The sequence below is a fragment of the Oryzias latipes genome, chromosome 8 (assembly GCF_002234675.1).
Source record: "Oryzias latipes chromosome 8, ASM223467v1".
NCBI classification, from domain to species: domain Eukaryota; kingdom Metazoa; phylum Chordata; class Actinopteri; order Beloniformes; family Adrianichthyidae; genus Oryzias; species Oryzias latipes.
The window spans coordinates 23,768,002-23,789,594 of record NC_019866.2 but is presented as its reverse complement, the minus strand read 5'-3'; the positions used below and the strand labels follow the sequence as shown (position 1 = coordinate 23,789,594).

The following is a 21,593-nucleotide window of genomic DNA, read 5'->3' as shown; positions in this document are numbered from 1 at the left end:
ACTCAACAATAAATAACATGAAGGAAAACAAACAAAAAAACATTACAGTTGATTTATGACTGAACAAAACCCACGTGGCTCCACTTCAAATCCAAATGTTTACTTCAACCAAGGCCGGTATAAGTCCAATAACCGTTCAGCCTTCAACTACCGGGGGGTATTCCAGAAAGCAGGTTATGCTAATTACCACGGTAAGTTTGAGGCTAAAGAAGTGTACACTTTTGGTTCCCAAAACAGAGGTATGTTTCAGGGTATGCTTAGTTCCCATTGCAACTCATGCTCTGAACATAACCTGGTCTGGAGCAGGTTTAGTTGAAGGTTAGTTTGTTTTCAGAGAGGTGAAGCAGCATGGCATGTCCATTTGAAGATGATTTAATGGACGAAGAAGCTCAGTACTTTTTCCACCGTGAGAGGGTGATAAGACCACGAATGGATGTTGGAAAGATAAACTTTTTACATTAATCTAACTTAATTATTTGCTTTAGTTAAGATAAATCAATGGTTTTTAGTTAAGTAGTCTTAAAAATAACACGTAGTTAGACAGTTATTTTACTTTCATTCAAATGAATTCAATTAAGTAGGTGTAACTTTGGTGGTTCTGTTAGAGCAGCACCGCAAGGGATTGTAGGATACCATTCCCTTTGCCTGTCAGGACGGATTTGGGTTTAAGTGTGGGTTTTTGACCAAATGTGTTTAGTTGTTTGGCTGTTTTACTGTGTTTTGCCATGTTTTGCTGAGTTATTTTGTCCTACTTTGCTTAAGCTTTTGCACCATGAGTGAGAGGGAGGGAAGGAGAGGATGATGAGTTTATACAGCACCCCTATAGTCTTTTAGTGTAATAACAAGGTTGGAAAAGTCTTAGGTGAATGAATACACGTGATTGCATATTGAGACATCCTTTATCTGCCGGCTCAAATTTAGACACAAGTTCAAAAATTGTAATTCATTAAGATGGAAAGAAAATTACTTGAATTGGAGTAATATGACATTTAATTAAATAAATATGTAAATTTGAGTTGTATAAACAATTACTGAGTTTTATAGATGTAAGAAATTAGGTTGAATAAATTTATCTCAATTACTTGTTACCAATTGAAGTAATTCATTTAAGGTGGCAAAATTGGATAAGTTATATATATATATGCGTCACAAGGAAAATGGAAACAAGATCAGAAACTCTTGCGTTTACTTTGTCTGTTCTTCTACTACAAGCAGAAACTCTTTCTTTTGATGATGCAGCCGTATTACTTTTTTGATGGACGTATAATCTTCATACGCCGTCATTAAAATTTCAGACTCCGTCTCACTGAAGTATAGCACTCTCTTTTTTTCTCCACGCGTTTCCATGGTGACTCCGGAAACCGGCGATCCATTGAGAATGTCTTTATGTACTTGCCGTGCACGTGCATTAACCCAGGGTTACCACGTCGAGCGTAATTACGCTGACTCATATCCGGTCTTTTGGAACCGACATACCCAGAGTAAGCAAGTTCAGGCGGATTTCAGCCAGAGTTCAGGCTTAAAGTCAGGCTAGTTTAAACATGCTTCCTGGAATACCCCCCAGCATTCCTCATGAATATTTAAAAACCTCCTTTGCTTTGGAAAAACCATGAAAAAAAGCTGTTATTTGAATCTGTAACACTGTTTTTCCATTTATTTCTATGAATATTACATTTACACATAAATATCATACTAAAACAAATGTAACTTGTGTTAATGCGAAGAACCAGCTGGGGTCTTTGGTGTTTTTTTTTTTCCTGTCAAGCTATTCACTCTGTCTTACCAACATTTAGATACACTCAACAATAAATAACATGAAGGAAAACAAACAAAAAAACATTACAGTTGATTTATGACTGAACAAAACCCACGTGGCTCCACTTCAAATCCAAATGTTTACTTCAACCAAGGCCGGTATAAGTCCAATAACCGTTCAGCCTTCAACTACCGGGGGGTATTCCAGAAAGCAGGTTATGCTAATTACCACGGTAAGTTTGAGGCTAAAGAAGTGTACAACCACCGCTTTTGGTTCCCAAAACAGAGGTATGTTTCAGGGTATGCTTAGTTCCCATTGCAACTCATGCTCTGAACATAACCTGGTCTGGAGCAGGTTTAGTTGAAGGTTAGTTTGTTTTCAGAGAGGTGAAGCAGCATGGCATGTCCATTTGAAGATGATTTAATGGACGAAGAAGCTCAGTACTTTTTCCACCGTGAGAGGGTGATAAGACCACGAATGGATGTTGGAAAGATAAACTTTTTACATTAATCTAACTTAATTATTTGCTTTAGTTAAGATAAATCAATGGTTTTTAGTTAAGTAGTCTTAAAAATAACACGTAGTTAGACAGTTATTTTACTTTCATTCAAATGAATTCAATTAAGTAGGTGTAACTTTGGTGGTTCTGTTAGAGCAGCACCGCAAGGGATTGTAGGATACCATTCCCTTTGCCTGTCAGGACGGATTTGGGTTTAAGTGTGGGTTTTTGACCAAATGTGTTTAGTTGTTTGGCTGTTTTACTGTGTTTTGCCATGTTTTGCTGAGTTATTTTGTCCTACTTTGCTTAAGCTTTTGCACCATGAGTGAGAGGGAGGGAAGGAGAGGATGATGAGTTTATACAGCACCCCTATAGTCTTTTAGTGTAATAACAAGGTTGGAAAAGTCTTAGGTGAATGAATACACGTGATTGCATATTGAGACATCCTTTATCTGCCGGCTCAAATTTAGACACAAGTTCAAAAATTGTAATTCATTAAGATGGAAAGAAAATTACTTGAATTGGAGTAATATGACATTTAATTAAATAAATATGTAAATTTGAGTTGTATAAACAATTACTGAGTTTTATAGATGTAAGAAATTAGGTTGAATAAATTTATCTCAATTACTTGTTACCAATTGAAGTAATTCATTTAAGGTGGCAAAATTGGATAAGTTATATATATATATGCGTCACAAGGAAAATGGAAACAAGATCAGAAACTCTTGCGTTTACTTTGTCTGTTCTTCTACTACAAGCAGAAACTCTTTCTTTTGATGATGCAGCCGTATTACTTTTTTGATGGACGTATAATCTTCATACGCCGTCATTAAAATTTCCGACTCCGTCTCACTGAAGTATAGCACTCTCTTTTTTTCTCCACGCGTTTCCATGGTGACTCCGGAAACCGGCGATCCATTGAGAATGTCTTTATGTACTTGCCGTGCACGTGCATTAACCCAGGGTTACCACGTCGAGCGTAATTACGCTGACTCATATCCGGTCTTTTGGAACCGACATACCCAGAGTAAGCAAGTTCAGGCGGATTTCAGCCAGAGTTCAGGCTTAAAGTCAGGCTAGTTTAAACATGCTTCCTGGAATACCCCCCAGCATTCCTCATGAATATTTAAAAACCTCCTTTGCTTTGGAAAAACCATGAAAAAAAGCTGTTATTTGAATCTGTAACACTGTTTTTCCATTTATTTCTATGAATATTACATTTACACATAAATATCATACTAAAACAAATGTAACTTGTGTTAATGCGAAGAACCAGCTGGGGTCTTTGGTGTTTTTTTTTTTCCTGTCAAGCTATTCACTCTGTCTTACCAACATTTAGATACACTCAACAATAAATAACATGAAGGAAAACAAACAAAAAAACATTACAGTTGATTTATGACTGAACAAAACCCACGTGGCTCCACTTCAAATCCAAATGTTTACTTCAACCAAGGCCGGTATAAGTCCAATAACCGTTCAGCCTTCAACTACCGGGGGGTATTCCAGAAAGCAGGTTATGCTAATTACCACGGTAAGTTTGAGGCTAAAGAAGTGTACAACCACCGCTTTTGGTTCCCAAAACAGAGGTATGTTTCAGGGTATGCTTAGTTCCCATTGCAACTCATGCTCTGAACATAACCTGGTCTGGAGCAGGTTTAGTTGAAGGTTAGTTTGTTTTCAGAGAGGTGAAGCAGCATGGCATGTCCATTTGAAGATGATTTAATGGACGAAGAAGCTCAGTACTTTTTCCACCGTGAGAGGGTGATAAGACCACGAATGGATGTTGGAAAGATAAACTTTTTACATTAATCTAACTTAATTATTTGCTTTAGTTAAGATAAATCAATGGTTTTTAGTTAAGTAGTCTTAAAAATAACACGTAGTTAGACAGTTATTTTACTTTCATTCAAATGAATTCAATTAAGTAGGTGTAACTTTGGTGGTTCTGTTAGAGCAGCACCGCAAGGGATTGTAGGATACCATTCCCTTTGCCTGTCAGGACGGATTTGGGTTTAAGTGTGGGTTTTTGACCAAATGTGTTTAGTTGTTTGGCTGTTTTACTGTGTTTTGCCATGTTTTGCTGAGTTATTTTGTCCTACTTTGCTTAAGCTTTTGCACCATGAGTGAGAGGGAGGGAAGGAGAGGATGATGAGTTTATACAGCACCCCTATAGTCTTTTAGTGTAATAACAAGGTTGGAAAAGTCTTAGGTGAATGAATACACGTGATTGCATATTGAGACATCCTTTATCTGCCGGCTCAAATTTAGACACAAGTTCAAAAATTGTAATTCATTAAGATGGAAAGAAAATTACTTGAATTGGAGTAATATGACATTTAATTAAATAAATATGTAAATTTGAGTTGTATAAACAATTACTGAGTTTTATAGATGTAAGAAATTAGGTTGAATAAATTTATCTCAATTACTTGTTACCAATTGAAGTAATTCATTTAAGGTGGCAAAATTGGATAAGTTATATATATATATGCGTCACAAGGAAAATGGAAACAAGATCAGAAACTCTTGCGTTTACTTTGTCTGTTCTTCTACTACAAGCAGAAACTCTTTCTTTTGATGATGCAGCCGTATTACTTTTTTGATGGACGTATAATCTTCATACGCCGTCATTAAAAATTCCGACTCCGTCTCACTGAAGTATAGCACTCTCTTTTTTTCTCCACGCGTTTCCATGGTGACTCCGGAAACCGGCGATCCATTGAGAATGTCTTTATGTACTTGCCGTGCACGTGCATTAACCCAGGGTTACCACGTCGAGCGTAATTACGCTGACTCATATCCGGTCTTTTGGAACCGACATACCCAGAGTAAGCAAGTTCAGGCGGATTTCAGCCAGAGTTCAGGCTTAAAGTCAGGCTAGTTTAAACATGCTTCCTGGAATACCCCCCAGCATTCCTCATGAATATTTAAAAACCTCCTTTGCTTTGGAAAAACCATGAAAAAAAGCTGTTATTTGAATCTGTAACACTGTTTTTCCATTTATTTCTATGAATATTACATTTACACATAAATATCATACTAAAACAAATGTAACTTGTGTTAATGCGAAGAACCAGCTGGGGTCTTTGGTGTTTTTTTTTTTTCCTGTCAAGCTATTCACTCTGTCTTACCAACATTTAGATACACTCAACAATAAATAACATGAAGGAAAACAAACAAAAAAACATTACAGTTGATTTATGACTGAACAAAACCCACGTGGCTCCACTTCAAATCCAAATGTTTACTTCAACCAAGGCCGGTATAAGTCCAATAACCGTTCAGCCTTCAACTACCGGGGGGTATTCCAGAAAGCAGGTTATGCTAATTACCACGGTAAGTTTGAGGCTAAAGAAGTGTACAACCACCGCTTTTGGTTCCCAAAACAGAGGTATGTTTCAGGGTATGCTTAGTTCCCATTGCAACTCATGCTCTGAACATAACCTGGTCTGGAGCAGGTTTAGTTGAAGGTTAGTTTGTTTTCAGAGAGGTGAAGCAGCATGGCATGTCCATTTGAAGATGATTTAATGGACGAAGAAGCTCAGTACTTTTTCCACCGTGAGAGGGTGATAAGACCACGAATGGATGTTGGAAAGATAAACTTTTTACATTAATCTAACTTAATTATTTGCTTTAGTTAAGATAAATCAATGGTTTTTAGTTAAGTAGTCTTAAAAATAACACGTAGTTAGACAGTTATTTTACTTTCATTCAAATGAATTCAATTAAGTAGGTGTAACTTTGGTGGTTCTGTTAGAGCAGCACCGCAAGGGATTGTAGGATACCATTCCCTTTGCCTGTCAGGACGGATTTGGGTTTAAGTGTGGGTTTTTGACCAAATGTGTTTAGTTGTTTGGCTGTTTTACTGTGTTTTGCCATGTTTTGCTGAGTTATTTTGTCCTACTTTGCTTAAGCTTTTGCACCATGAGTGAGAGGGAGGGAAGGAGAGGATGATGAGTTTATACAGCACCCCTATAGTCTTTTAGTGTAATAACAAGGTTGGAAAAGTCTTAGGTGAATGAATACACGTGATTGCATATTGAGACATCCTTTATCTGCCGGCTCAAATTTAGACACAAGTTCAAAAATTGTAATTCATTAAGATGGAAAGAAAATTACTTGAATTGGAGTAATATGACATTTAATTAAATAAATATGTAAATTTGAGTTGTATAAACAATTACTGAGTTTTATAGATGTAAGAAATTAGGTTGAATAAATTTATCTCAATTACTTGTTACCAATTGAAGTAATTCATTTAAGGTGGCAAAATTGGATAAGTTATATATATATATGCGTCACAAGGAAAAAGGAAACAAGATCAGAAACTCTTGCGTTTACTTTGTCTGTTCTTCTACTACAAGCAGAAACTCTTTCTTTTGATGATGCAGCCGTATTACTTTTTTGATGGACGTATAATCTTCATACGCCGTCATTAAAATTTCCGACTCCGTCTCACTGAAGTATAGCACTCTCTTTTTTTCTCCACGCGTTTCCATGGTGACTCCGGAAACCGGCGATCCATTGAGAATGTCTTTATGTACTTGCCGTGCACGTGCATTAACCCAGGGTTACCACGTCGAGCGTAATTACGCTGACTCATATCCGGTCTTTTGGAACCGACATACCCAGAGTAAGCAAGTTCAGGCGGATTTCAGCCAGAGTTCAGGCTTAAAGTCAGGCTAGTTTAAACATGCTTCCTGGAATACCCCCCTTTTCAGGGTCCTTCGAGTCACACTACGGTAGCCCCACTTGGACAAACTATGAAGCGTTGAGATCTGTTCGGGCTCTATATTCTTTGATTTTACGTTTCCTTTTATAACCTAAAGTTCTTTTCCCTCATAAGTTGTGTCTGACATTATTCTTTGTGATGTTTATAGAGAGATTTTGCCACAACCCACTTTGTAAAAAGATCTGCTGTTCCACACAAGTGAACCGTGTCTCTGATCAGAGCAGCTGGAGTCTCGTAGCTTTGTGTTCACAGGTGGGTAAGTTGCTTTGTTATAGTGTTCGGTCCGGAGAAGGGCTCGGACCGTAGTCCGTTCGGCTGCAAATGGACTTAATAATAATCGTAACAGTTTTAAAAGCACATTTAGAATATGATCTTGCTCTATGTTGGAGCTCTGTTTGTTTACAATGGACTTCATAATATCTTCTTCTATGGTAGTATCATAATTTGTCCAGACCAATCACTATCTGACACGTAATCGGACCAACGGACAGCCAATCACATTATGTGAAGTCAGCACTAGTCAAAGGACCCCGAACGGTTGTTGTAGGCCGAACGGATATTGCACCTACACCGGATAGAAAGAGGCATGAGCGAGGGGGGCAACCATATTCTACCTGGACCCCACAGGTTGGCTAAATTACGTACGAGACTTTAACATTCCTGGGTAATGTTCATTTAAAATTCAAAATTACAATACTGTACTTAAAGACCCACTCCAGTAAAATTTGTGTTTTTGCTGTTTTTACCTTGTTGTTTTTCTGATGATGGAGGACATATATAAAGAAAATTGAGGTAAAAATTGTATGTCTGCATATTTCTTTATTCAGATTGTTGTGAATCAGAGCAGACAAAAAAAAAAAAAAAAATGCTGTTTTAATATGATCTTATTTGTGACACAGAGAATACGCTGAGTGGGCTACAAGTTCCCTGCTCTGCTCCATTCTGATGGATCCACCTGCAGACCAACAGATCCATGAACGTCTTTGTTTTCCTCGTCTGGGCTGGAATCTTGATCAGAACTGGACGGCTGGATAGCTACGATATTGCTCATATTTTTTGTTGCACCACTAATGTTAGCTTGTGAGGGACTGTAAACTAGCTGAGAGAGTGTAAACAAAAGGATGATGGGAAGAATTAGGCTTACTTCCATGCTTTTAGTCCCACCCAGAGTTAAATTTCAGATAAACTACAGCTGCTCTGCAGAAACTGTGTACTAGAACACGACACAGGATTTTGGGTAAACACAGCATAGCTGTAGAGTAGATAGGCTAAAATCTCTTCCCTATCCCTCAGTCCCCCTCTCCTTCGGGGCTGTGTGCATGTTCCCTTCTGTGCTGGAGACTCCAGTGGAGGCAGAGCTTAAACCTGCTGGGTTGACTTGGCCAGTCCTTCAAAGGGTTTGGAACCTGCTGCAGGCTTTTTGATTTCCACTGACTTCCACTGATTGATGCTGTCTGAGTCAATAGCTGCGTTTACATGGACAAAAGTAATCGGAAAGAATGCCTGATCGGAAGAAAAATGTGTCATGTAAACACGCCGTTCGGAATAGTCTGCCCCGATCAGACTCATTCGGATCAAAATTTCACACATAGGCGGGGCGGCGCTTCAGAAAAAGCTTTGGAGCTCAAACAGGACCGACCGGCGCTAGTGAACCGTGTCTGTGAGCAGAGCAGCCGGACTTATAGCTTTGTGTTTGCAGACAGGGCGGTGGTGCTTTGTTACGTGTGCGCTCCGGGGGGGAGATTTCCGACCCGCCGCACTGGATTTGCGGCTGCCAGACTCAGGAGAACTGTGTGTCCGAGCAGAGCTCGGGCCACAAGCTCACACACCAGCTTTTGGGCGGTGTGTGAGCTTTTCAAAGCAGAAATTTCGCTCAGTCCTTAGAAACCGTTCAAACAATCACGTGGATTTGTGTTTCCAGTCGTGTCCCGACTAAATAAAGTCTGATGTTATTCCCACATATTTACGTGTAGCCAAGATGCAGATTGCAGCATTTCCTGCATGGACTTTGTGTTCATCAAAGGCTAAATGTTGTTGTTAGCGCGTGTTAGCCTTCTCCTAATCCTGGCTTCTTCCAGCTCCGTCCTTCCACACAAAAGCACTGACCACACAAGACAGAAATGGACTAGATGTGAGAACAAGATTCTGTCAGAATGTTAGTACTCAAGTAATCCCACCCAGAGGGGTTACATGCAGAGAATGTTGAATGAATGGAGGCTAACTGCCAAACAACTGGTAGCCCAATCTTCTAATATCCACAAATGGCAACTCCTATCACAACTTGAGATTGAAGCGGTACAGTCCAATTGTAAAATAACACCACGGGGGAGCCAGAACAGCAGGTCAGAGAGGAGGCTGTACCACACTCCCACCCTGAGATTGGGTACACAGCCCCAACAACCACAGATACGCTGAGCGAGGCAGCAACTGACCCTTAAAGACCAGATCATGTCTAGAATGAACACCAGGCAACCCCGACACCAGCTACAACGGTTAAGTGATGTACCGCCTGAAAGTCTTCTGGAAACTGTGAATGAAGCATTGATGGGAATTCCTACCACAACAATCACAGAAACCAATAAACTGGTTTACACTTCAGCAGCAGTGATCCTTCAGATGCTTGAATATAAGAGCAACCATGGGAGAAAACAATACTCGGAGGGATGTGAGTAAGCTGACAGAGGCTCAAAGAGGTACAATGAGAAAGAAAGTACCTAAGAGATACAGCCGGAAGACCATACCTTAAGCACTTGACACTGCCAAACAAAGGCTCTTAGCCTTGAGCAGCCGCCTAAAGAGGTACACAAGAAACAATGAAGCCAGACGGATAAACAGGCTGTTCGCAACTCAGCCGGCGAACCGCCAGCAGGGGGCGCTGCTGCTCCGGCTGCGGGAACATCCTCTCCCGCTGACCTGCTTTCACCCGAGCTGCGCGGGCATGGAGGGAGGAGGACCGCGGGAGCACCGTGACCGTGACTCCTGCTGCCCCGCTGCACGGATCTCTACCGCGTTTCGGCGCATGACAGCGGCCCGGCAGAACGCCGAGTCCGGGGAGAAGCGTTCCACGGTCTGTCGGTGCTGACCGGACACATTTCTAGAATTCCACCGCCGTGTTCAGGCAGCGTTCCGGCTGCGGCTGTCAGCCCCACCGACGTCCTTCTTGACGCGGGAGGCGCTTTCACGGTACTCCCGGTGAGTGTTTTCCTCCTGACAGGTTCTGCGCGGCGTCACCCCAGCGCGTGCACGCCTCCGGGCTTCTTCCATGCGTCAGATCATGGACACAAACTTGCGCTCAGATGTTCCAGAGGAGACGCGCACCAGGAGTGGAGGCTTGGCATCAGCTCATCTGTCCCAGCAAGTATGGAGGAATGCAAAAGCCAGGAGGTTCCGGGAGCATCTGCAGACTCCTGCAGACCCAGTTCCGTCCTGATCCTAACGGTCATTTCCGTTCACAGCTGGGTTACAGTCCACACCAGAGCTCTGCAACCTTCAGCTCCGTGTCTCATAGGAGCCACAAAGTCTCACATAACCCTCTAGAAAATATTTGTATTAATGTTTTTGTTACCTCTATCATAAATATAAAATAATGATTGTTTTTCAACATAAAATAAATTATAAATACAAAATAGCCTGTTTTCAAAAATATGAAATACCCTATTTGCCAGAGGTTCACAGGACTTTCTTTCAAAATAAAAGACACCCTGTGTCACAGGATATCTGGCACAAAGTGAAATATCTTGGACATGTCATCAATGATAAACTTGCGGATGATGATGATGAAATCCACAGACAGCGGTTTATATAAAGAAATGCCCATGCCTGCTTGCACGCAGGTTTTATTCATGTTCTGACAATCTTAAAATTCTTCGATTCAAAACTTACTGCACAGCGGTGGATCCTGCCCACCTGTGGACCAACTACAGGCCATCCAGCTTGAGGAAGCTGCAGGTAGCCCATAATGATGCCTTAAGATTTGATTCAAACAGCCACGGTGGTGCAGCACAAGCAGATCGTTTGTTGGTGCAGGAGTTAATACTCTCTTTGCTTTATTGAGACATTTTATTTATGGTTTTATTTATTGTCTTGAAATAACAAAATCATTTTAACTCTCACCGATGTAAAGTACAGCACTTTTAGATACCAGTCCCCTTTTGGAGGTTTTGGTACGGTCGCCTTTTTAAACGTTTACATTTTTTAGTCTGCTGTAGTTTTAGTCTTTATGATACTTTATGTCATCGTTTTTATACTTGTAGTATCATGAACGCTTTTATTTTTAATTTGATTCTTAAGTCTTTGATTTGTTTTGTGTTTATTGTGGCAAATGGACTTACAGTCTATAAGAATAAACTTCTTTTACTTATAGGATCATCTCAAAGCAGCAGATGTTGTAGTAAAAAGTCTAATGTCAGCATTAATGATAAAAAATAAAGCCAGTTTATTTTATGGCTTGTGGTGCATCCCAGTAAATCTAACAAAATAAAATAAAATCAGCGCGTATTAAGTGATGCGCTGATTTTTTTTGTCCATCTCTGATCCTCTGAAGGTGGTCTTTTAATTCTGACTCTGCTGTTTTTAGCCAAAACTGTCGTTTTCTACGACACAGTTTATGCAGGAGTTCATCAGAAATTCACCTCTGAATTGGGGGTGGGACCGTTGGCATGGAGTAAGCCTGCCAACACTTCCCATCATCCCTTTGTTTACACTCTCTCTCAGCTTACAGCCCCTCAAAACCCCAACCTAGCAATCAACATCAGAGCTATCCAGCCGTACGGTTTTGATCCAGCTCAGACGAGGGAAAAAAAGGACATTCATGGATCTGTTTGTCTGACAGTGGATGCATCAGAATGGAGCAGAGCAGGGAGACTGTGACCCGCCGATTGTCGTTTATATGGAACAACTATAAGCTTTTTTGAAGGGGCATTTTTTGGCTGCTCCTGATTCCCAATGATTTGAATAAATAAATACTCAGAAACCTAATTATAACCCTAAATTTCTTTATCTGTGTGCCCCCCATTATCAGAAAAATGCTAAAAAATGTTAAAAACGCAATTCTATCAGATTGGATCTTCAAAATCCTCAAATCTGTTCAAAAACAGACAATCTGATTTACAATCCACCTTAAAATTGAAGACCTTCTCTGATTGTGCCTACCGACCGTAGATTGATTTTTTTGGGGAACATGGAGCTTAAAAAGTGTTCAACGTTGGTAAACTGCAAAAGATTGATGAATTCTTGGAGCATTATAGCTACCATAGTCAGGAGCCTCATGGAGTGATACGTACGGTTCTTCTACCAGAGAGCCACAATGGAGGGCTTTAACCCCTGTGCTATCTTAGATGACCCCCCCCCCCTTACATTGACGTGTTCTCCCTACCATGACAAAGGTGGATAAAGGTGGAAAGATTTCATGTAATCCATGGACACCAGTGAAGATCACAAATCATTGAAGAAAAAAGGTTCAGAGCACTGTCTAGTGGGTCTAGATGACCCAACTCCCAATGTTAAAGTGCCTAGGATAGCACAAGGGTTAAGAGCCATGTGTGGCTCCAGAGCTTCAGGTTTCAGACCACTGGACTATGGAATCACAATGATTGATTTGTGATCAGAAAGTTCAGGAGCTTCACATTGGTTCCAATACTGGATGTGGAAGACTTTCTGCCAACACTGATCTCCTCCATTAGTTTGGGTCAAGTGGAGCGCTTCAATTCAACTCAGTTTTCTTTATACAGCCAATATTACAACAATAGTCGTCTCAATGGGCTTCAAACTGGTAGCTGTGTAATAAACATGAATCACAAAGAACATAAAGTCATAGAATTCGATAACTAAACTAAACTGGGGAACACTGAAGTGGGTCGGTTGGTAAAACGTTTCAGGCTGAGCATGAGCGGACGGTCAAGAGCCGTTCATCTCAGAGTACTCTGTGTTTGGACAGCAGAGCGGGTTCATGTAAATGAGTTTTCTGTCCTCTGTTGTCCCCCCCCCCCCAACAGCTACGTTATTTTCTGTTTCGGGTTTGCATTTTTGGCCGTGTTTCAGCACACATGTGATGTGCACAAACACATTTCTTGCAGTCCAACTTCAATGTTTCGACATGTTTAAACATTTGTATTCAGGTGTTCTAGTCAGATTCATTTACCAGAAATTTCCAGTTTTGTTTTTTTGTCTCACAAATGTTATTATCTTTGAAAAAAAACTTGTGGCGAATAGTTCCTTGCCTAATGATAAGAATCTGCTAACTCATAGAGACACATTCTTAGAATGTAAATGTTTTATACCTCAGCAGGCTTTTTCTTCATGTGTTATTGTACTTTAGTCAAAAGGTCAACGGTGTTGCCTTCAGGATCATTTAGTATAAAATAATACGTGATTTTTCCTTTCTGCCATCCAATAAATCATAGTAGCTGAAACTAGGCCAGTAGGTGAGTGGCCAGTAGGTGAGAGGTGGTTGTGTTTGCATGTGTGTATTTCAAACTAAAACAAAGCAGTTTGGTCATGTGGCCATGTCTGCTTCCAGACACGTTTGTGTGCAGTAGAACCTGAGAGTTCTGCAGGGAACAAAAGCAAAGGAACCGATGAAGACGGCTTGAACAAACAGAATTTGAGCGGCACTGCTGCAGCCGGGAAAAATGATTCTTGTAAAAGCTATTGAATAATTTAGTGTTTGTTAAAGAATATAAATGTTACTGGAATGAAGGTAGGAGTAAAGGAGAAGAGAGGCCTTGTTTGTGTGTAAACACTAAATCTGTGGTAGAAACCACAAGTGACGTCTTTTAAGGTCCCACCCCCTCCAGTTTACTTCAAAGTCAGCATCCTGGTTTAAACCAGGGGGAAAAAGGTGGACGCGCCGGCGGGTTAGAGGATAAAAAGCCCTTCCCCGTGTGTCTGCGTGTGTTACATCAACACGGCTGTGCAAAGGCAGCAGTTTTTCCCGTTGCCGGAGGTGCTCGTGAGTCGTGCAGTTGTGCATGGACTCTTATGTTATATCTGCAACTGAAGTTAAGTTTAGGAAATGTTGGCACATTCTTGTCACTAAATCATTAATCCTTTTTGAAAAATGTAAAACGGTTGCATAAGAATGAGCTTAGTGCATTGACAGTAAATGAGAACTGGACTCAACAACCCCTCCCCCCTTGCGTCCCAAATAGAAAGTACCCGTTGGTTCCAAAAAGCCAAAATCCCATAGACTTCTATTGAGAAATAAACAGCTGTTACTCAGTCATTCAGAAGACCATTTTTGATCTGATACATTTAATTTAACATGTTCTTTAGCAATCCTCTTTTGTTCAAGATATTTTTGCTGTAGCGCAAGTTGTTCAAGTTATAAACTGACCAATCAGATGCCTCATTAAAAGTAGGTGGCCTTGCGTTTGATTGACAGATTCTCACGATCCTGCTTTCAGTGGAAGGGATGTGGTCTTCTAACCTGCTAACTCCTGAGTGGAGAGAGTGGTTGCGATAGAAATGCAGACTCACACGCGATCCGTCCATTTATATTAGAGAGTCAAAGGCTTAATGTCATGGGAGCCAGTTTAGCTCGTGCTGGTTTGTGGCGCCTTCCGTCCGTGAAACCAGGGTTCGAATCCGGGTTCGAATCCCTTCTCTGCTTCTGTGCCGGTCCCAAGCCCGGATGAAATTGAGAGGGTTGCGTCAGGAAGGGCATCCGGCGTAAAACATTGCCAAGTTAACCATGCGACTCTTCTTCGAAAGAGAGGTTGTTTCGCTGTGGCGACCCCTGATGGGAAAAGCCGAAAGAGGACGAAGAAAGGCTTAATGTCATGCTTTAGTCACATGCACCCATACGGGGGTTGACCCATTGCAGGTACTGTGCGTGTTTGGCTTGCCTGGGTCCGTGGACGGTCGTAGAGAAGTGCAGCCACATTTTAAAGAGAGCGCAGGTGTGTCCAGCATTTCCCTTGGGGCTTACACCTCAAGGGAGGTTATAAACATGAATGTACCGTTGTTGTGCGTGTGGTAAGTGTATCGTGAAGTATTTATAAGGCTAATGTAAGTCATAGGCGCTCATGACATAGAGGTGATGCTGTCGTACGGTTCCCTTGCGCCCCACTCTTGTAATCATTGAGGTGCAGTGCTGGCCCCTACTGACTACATTCTGATGATCTAATTTCCTCCGTCACTAGGGACCCGCAGAGGGCGCTACCTTATCATTTGAACACCACTACACTGAAAAAATGCTGCGCCTGTGTTTCACCTACTTTATCCTTACCTTTTCCTAAGTGTTGTGTTAAGTGTTCACTACGACCAGTTGCTCGCAGCACACCCGTAGAACAAATATGCATGAACATTTTCTCTCTACGGCACACCAAGAGGTACAATTTCCTGGGGATCTGCATTCCTTGTACAGGCTTGCCCATTTTTCTTCCGCAGACAGCCCGTGTCCACCCGTAAGGCCAGTTGTGACTAAGGCAGAGCGTACAGGCGTTAATAAACTCAAGCTTCAGTCCTTTGCTGCCTGACAGATTTGGGTGTCCACTGTTGACCTCCTGAGTCTAACACTTGTTGGCTGCTATCTGTCCATCTCAATGGTTGATTTTAATTGGGCGATGCAGAGCTCATATATCCTGATGCAGCACTGTGTCCCTGGATTTCATTCAGTAAAATCCAGGGACACAGGTATTAAAAAACGTATTAATTTATGAACCGACTGTGATGAAATGACTCCTAAATGTTTGCTGTTGGAGTGTGTACAAAAGCTTTGTCATACTATGAGATATTTTTGTTATTTGGCCAAGAAATGTCTGTTTCTTTGCTGTATAGTGGGCACCCGCTTGTCTTTAGGGAAAAAGTCACCTCACAGGATCTTCAGGTTTTGTTGGGTTTCACTGGACATTTTGTAGTCCACAGACTAAAGCCCATAAGATGTATTTGGCTCACTGAGGAAAACAGACAGAGGTTAAGAGATTACGCAGGACAACAGTACAACGGATTTGTTTCACTACTGATAATCAGGATATTCCACTAAGCCAAGCAGTACTTCTACTACTTTTGCTTTGGTGCTTCTCTTTTTCTATTGACAAATGTTTATTCATATTCTAAATCATATTTTTACTGATTTTTCACTTAGTAATATTTGTCTTTTATGTTGAGAGATCAAGTCATTAAGTTTTTTAAATGTTTTTGTTACCTTTTTACTTACATTTACTTTTTTACAGCTTACATTTAACATCTGTCTGGCATGTGTATGTTATATATTCTTTTTCTGAAATCGGAAAAAGATAAAGCTTTATATGATCTAAAAGTTATACACATTTATAATCCTATCATTGAAGTAATTTGAATGAAAATGATCTGTCAGTCAGTTGCTTTTCTGGATCCCCAACTGATCATTTGGCTGAAAGTTTACGCTGGATTCTATGTCTGATGCATCTCGCCGCAGTTGAAGGTTAGATCAGATATTGTATAAGTCAAAGGACCGTCATGTGGAGTTGAGAACATGGAGGCTTTGTGTCGATGACCTTTCCGCCGGGGTTTCAGTGGCAACACGCTACAGTTGTATTATATTGTAGCGATATTTGCTCCTCAAGCATTTCTCTTCTTTGTCTTTTGTTCACTTTTATTATCTTACCATCCTCTTTTTGTGTCTGTTCTGTGACCCAACAGTGGAATTTAAATGCTAATTTTCAGATACTGCCTCTCTACTTTCTATTCTTTTAGTCCAAAGGTGTCCACGTTTTTTTTTTTCAATTTAGTGAGATGAAAATGTATAAGAGTTTTTTTGCTATGTTTTTGCATAAATATAATTATTACATTATATATATGTATATTTTTCTTTGCACATGCATAAATGTTTTTAAAAAAGCTGAATAATGTTGCATTTTCAGTATATGAACTAAGCAAACTGTAGGCACTACTGTCACTGGAAGTAAAGAAATCTGCAAATAAAGTGTCTTTCATAGATGAAAAAAAAGAGACTTTAGTGAAATAAGTTCTGGAAACTTATTATGTTGTTAACAAATGGTCAACAATTTGAAAACTATTTTAAGATAATGTTAAGAATATTTTGTAAATCTTGTCATCAAAATCTGGTGGTCATGTGACTGTCTGGCAGCATGGTAGAGGATCTGTAGGGAAATGTGTTGGTAAAACGTTCATCTAAGGTGTGAAAGCTTGTTTGGTATTTCCACTAAAGATGAAAAAGTCACTTCATGAAACATGTCTGATGAAAACCCTGTTTTCACGGTGGATTAAAGACCCACTCCGTTTTTTTGTGTGTTTTTAACATGTACTTGTGGCCTTTTTTTTATGATGGAGGACATTTATAAAGAAAGTTAAGCTCAAAATTACATTTCTGAGTATTTCACATTTATGACGTAGAAAAATACTCTGGGCCACATATTCCTTGGTCTGCTCCATTCTGATCATCTATCTGCAGACAAATAGATCCATGAACGTCTTTGTTTTCCTGGTCTGAGCTGGAATCTGGATCTAAACTGTACGGATGGACGGCTACAATATTGATGCCATTTTTGTTCCACCACTCATGTTAAGTTGGGGAGAGTTTAAACTGATTTTGGCTGAAAAGTGTATACCATATATCTTCTAAAAGTAGGCCCAAATCAACCGGTGATGATTCTATCACAGACAGAATGCTGATGGCTAATGGGTTCATTTTGTGGTGAAATTCAATCAAAAAATGCAGACAAAAACACCAGCTGGACATTTCAGGATTTATTGAAATGATGAGAACATTGTATTACGTTCATTTCTTTTCGCTTTAAAGCATCATCAATCTCTGCATGAGAAATCCTCTTTGCTTTCATGCGAATCTATTTCCTGGAGACACCTGGAGGCACCTTTCCGTCTGCTCAGTAATCCACGTTCAAGCCAGTTCATCTAATTCTTTGCATCTCCACCTGGCAATTGTTTGCTTGTTGCTCCTTTTTCTGTGGCCGTCTTCTCAGTATCATCCATTTGCAATCATCATCCGCAAAATGTTGTGCAGATTCCTCACAAAATGTAAACTCTAAATCGAATGAGCGTTTCTTGGCCATCGCTACACTAGCTCACAAGGTTAATACAGCAACTCTGTCGCTGTCTTTTTTGTGTTACTTTAGTGACTGGCATCTAATGTAACAAACACGTTAGACCCAGCGTTTATAACAGACTGACGTCCATTTGAGACCGGCTAATATTGCAAGATAGAAGTTATTTAGATAAAATCTGGGAATGTTTCTAATTGCCCCAAAGATGATTGGAGTGCGACTTTAAAGGACTCTATTTTGTAAAACATCTACTGGAACTTTAAACTTTGAGAATTGAAAAACTGTGAAGAACATTTTTTGGTTTCATTGTTAAATGACCCAAAACAGCAGTGATGTTTATGTTTTGTTCACTGCTGAAGTTAGCCAGGAAGTTGACAGAAAAACTTTAGCGTGACATTGTTTAAGGCGATAAATACTATTTCTTTCTTTGAAAATCTTTGTGTTTTTATGTTTAGTTGATTCTGATCTCCTGTTCTAAATAAAGGCATGAATGAAGCTGATTTAACACATAATCATTTTATTTTCATACATCCAGTGAAAAGACAAACATATAACAACCAAAGGTGAGAATCGTATTGTCCCCTAAGTAATGTGATCATGTGATCAGTGCTCTCTGTGCTTTTGAACTTTTTCCTAGCTGAGAAATGGAAAAATCCTGCTTCTCCTAAAGATGGAGACTTTGATTCTGATTCAGTGTCCCTCTGGAGGATGAAAGAGCTGAATTTGGCAGATGTTTTCATGAGGTGCTTGAAATGAAAGAGCTGTTTTATGAGGCACCCATTCATGCTGTGTGACTCAGAGGTTGTGGCTGTCAACTTTTCAGAAGGTGGTCTTTGCCCAACAGTGTGGAGACGGAAATGAATGAAGCTCAAAATAACACGGAATTGTGAGGAAGGGTCAACCACGGGGACTTTTGGGGTCTCGTGAGGTTTTCTCCGTCTGAGCTGCTAAGATCTCATCGTCCTTTGGCTCCACAAATCCCGCTGAGAGCGAGGACTCATGAAGAGTCTGATGAGCATCACACTAGCCTGTAGTGACAGTTTATAAACCTTAAATTCAGACTGTTTTGATTTTATTGGTAATTTTAGTTGATCAGTAATTTAAATTGAATGTAAAAGAAACATGTGTTATTAAATCTGATGCGGTACAGCAGGAATTTTCAGTATTGTGGTGATAATATATATGATATAATATAAGTGATAATCTGTCCTTAAACATTCAGGGATGTGATTCGCTGGAAGTGAAGTTTTGCATTGACTCAGTATAAGCATCAGCGCTGTTTGCACTAAAAACCTTATTAATTGCTTTTGTTCTGATATAAAAGGTGATGATAAAAGGTCAGTGACCCCTGCACTAGGGAAACTACCCTGAACTACTTTTAAAAGATTTGAGTTACACAGAGGTGAAAAGCATGAAATAGGAGGAGTAAATATGTTTGACACAATTTAAAAGTTCTTTTTGTGCTTTAATAGTTTTCGTACTGACTGTGATGCGGATACTTTAGTTTGTGTACCTTTTGTGGGTGGAGAAGGATTTGCAGCTTTGCAGGATTTTGCATACTAGTGTGGAAATGCAGGGCAGCCAGGTGATGGTGAGCTGGTTGGCACCGTTTTTCACACCAGTGATATCAATTACCTTATCTCCCCCAACAACTATATAATCGCCTTTTAAGGCAACACAAACGTAGAACAAGGTGTCACAGGAGTGGTGGATGTCAAAGGTAAAGGGAGAAGTTTCCGCTGAGAAGGTCTTATGTTTTAGGAAGGAGCAGACGGGTTCGCTCAGTTGCTTTGGAAAGGTAGCAAATAAAACCTGGCTTTGCTAAAAAGCAGGGAAATGGTGCAAAAGTGAAATGATTGAGTGTTTGCAAAGTTGCATTGCCTAATTTCTTCCGACATTTATCGATGGTGAAAAAGTGCCTGTTTTAACTAATGACTGTCAGAGACTTTGGAGCACAAAACCAACAGAAAAACTTTATGACAGTCAGATAAAATTGTGTTTTTTTGTGTTTTTGACATGTTCTTGTAGAATTTTTCTCATGATGTAGGACGTACAGTACATAAAGAAAAGCTTAAAATTGCATTTCTGAGTATTTCTTTATTCAAAACGTTGTGATTCAGGAGAAGACGAAAAATGCGTTTAATAAAGATTAGATCAGTTTAGATTTTCTTTTATTGTCATTGTCCAATTGTCCAGAGTAACAAAATAACAAAATATAATATTAAATAAATCAGTATGTACAACATATACAGTGTGCAAATATAAACTGTAATAAAGAATGTCCAAGATTTGTGTTCGAAATTACGTGCAAAATTTTGAGCAAACATATCAGACCGGTGAAGATCATAGCGGTTGCGTAAAATCTACAATCAGAGGGGCCATAAGCTCCCTGCTCCACTCCATTGTGATGCATCCACCTGGGGTTTTGAGGGGCTGTAAGCTAGCGGAGGAGCATGTTAACAGTAGGAACGTGGGAACTGTGTGTCAGCTAATTCCACATCAACAGCCCTGCCCGCAAGTTTCTAACAAACTCCTGCTGCTCCTAGAAAATGACACAGGTGTTTGGATTTTGCCTAACAACAGAATAATCCTAATTAAAAGATCACTGAGAACGCTGGGACTTTAGGAACCGAATAGTTGTCAATATCTTGGACAGAGAACTCTCACCAAAGCTTCAGCTGCTTCCAAAATGTTTCCATTCCATAGTTTTGCTCAGCACACTGCACCCTGCATAGTTTGAGCTGAATTTTAATAACCTCAGAACCCAGCATTCGTTGGCGTTTTTTCCTATGGGCAATGTGGGCGGTAGCCCGGGGCGCAATGCTGTGCACAAGCGGGGAAAAAACAACCCCCCCCCCCCGTGTCAGGATTGTATTCAGTTCATGTCAAAGAAAAAACCCTGAAAAATGTGGTAATTTTTACCAGAAGCCAGCCACTAAACACAAACTGATGCGTGTTAAGTGTGAACTAACTTACCCACTAAATCGTCATTGTGAGTTTAAAAATATACATATCAATATATGCAAGTATATTTTACTTATACGATTAATAAAGATAAAGAAATAATATATTTTGTTCTCGTATGTATGCAGGCTTTGAGTTATTGAGGGCGGGGCTGGAAAGGGGCTTTAAACAAGCCAGAACCGCCTCTGCCAGCATCAGGGGCAAAACATTCAGTGAACATCTTCCTGTATGCAACAACTCCATCTCATTTTCTTAAATGTTTTTCACCGAATGGTATAGAAAAGAGGCCATGTTGGTGCTGCTGGGTCAACGAGGCAGTCGAATGGAAAAGATAAATGTGTTTCAGGGGGAAAGTGTCCACGATTGTAGTTCTTTAGGCTATAAACAAAAGACAGATTTGTGATGTCGTAGGCCTATCGGCGTTGTGGGGTTTGGTAGGGCACCACACCGTATCAACGTGAAGCGGAGTGGAGCATTGGAAGTTGGCACAGCAGCAGCCACATTATTCCTAAAAACGGCAACAGATGTCAGAGCAAGACAAATGGGGGGTGGATTATGTGGCGGTATCTGGAAAAGCTTTGCAGTTGAAATAGCAAACAGTCGGTCTGTGTGTGCCAAAGCAACAGATTACAC

General features: G+C 40.2%; 1 protein-coding gene across 3 annotated transcripts in view; it reads left to right on the top strand.

Annotated features, from left to right (window-relative positions):
- The first annotated feature begins 9,919 nt into the window (after positions 1-9,919).
- LOC101167294 (thyroid hormone receptor alpha) overlaps positions 9,920-21,593 on the top strand; it is a 165,551-nt gene continuing 153,877 nt past the window's right edge. For 2 of the 3 annotated variants that reach the window (XR_002873720.1, XM_023957804.1), the window contains exon 1: positions 9,921-10,185. The gene's annotated coding sequence lies outside the window, so the exon portion shown is untranslated. Of the gene's footprint in view, positions 10,186-21,593 lie in introns of all 3 variants that reach the window. The other variant, XM_023957807.1, reaches the window with a different exon arrangement.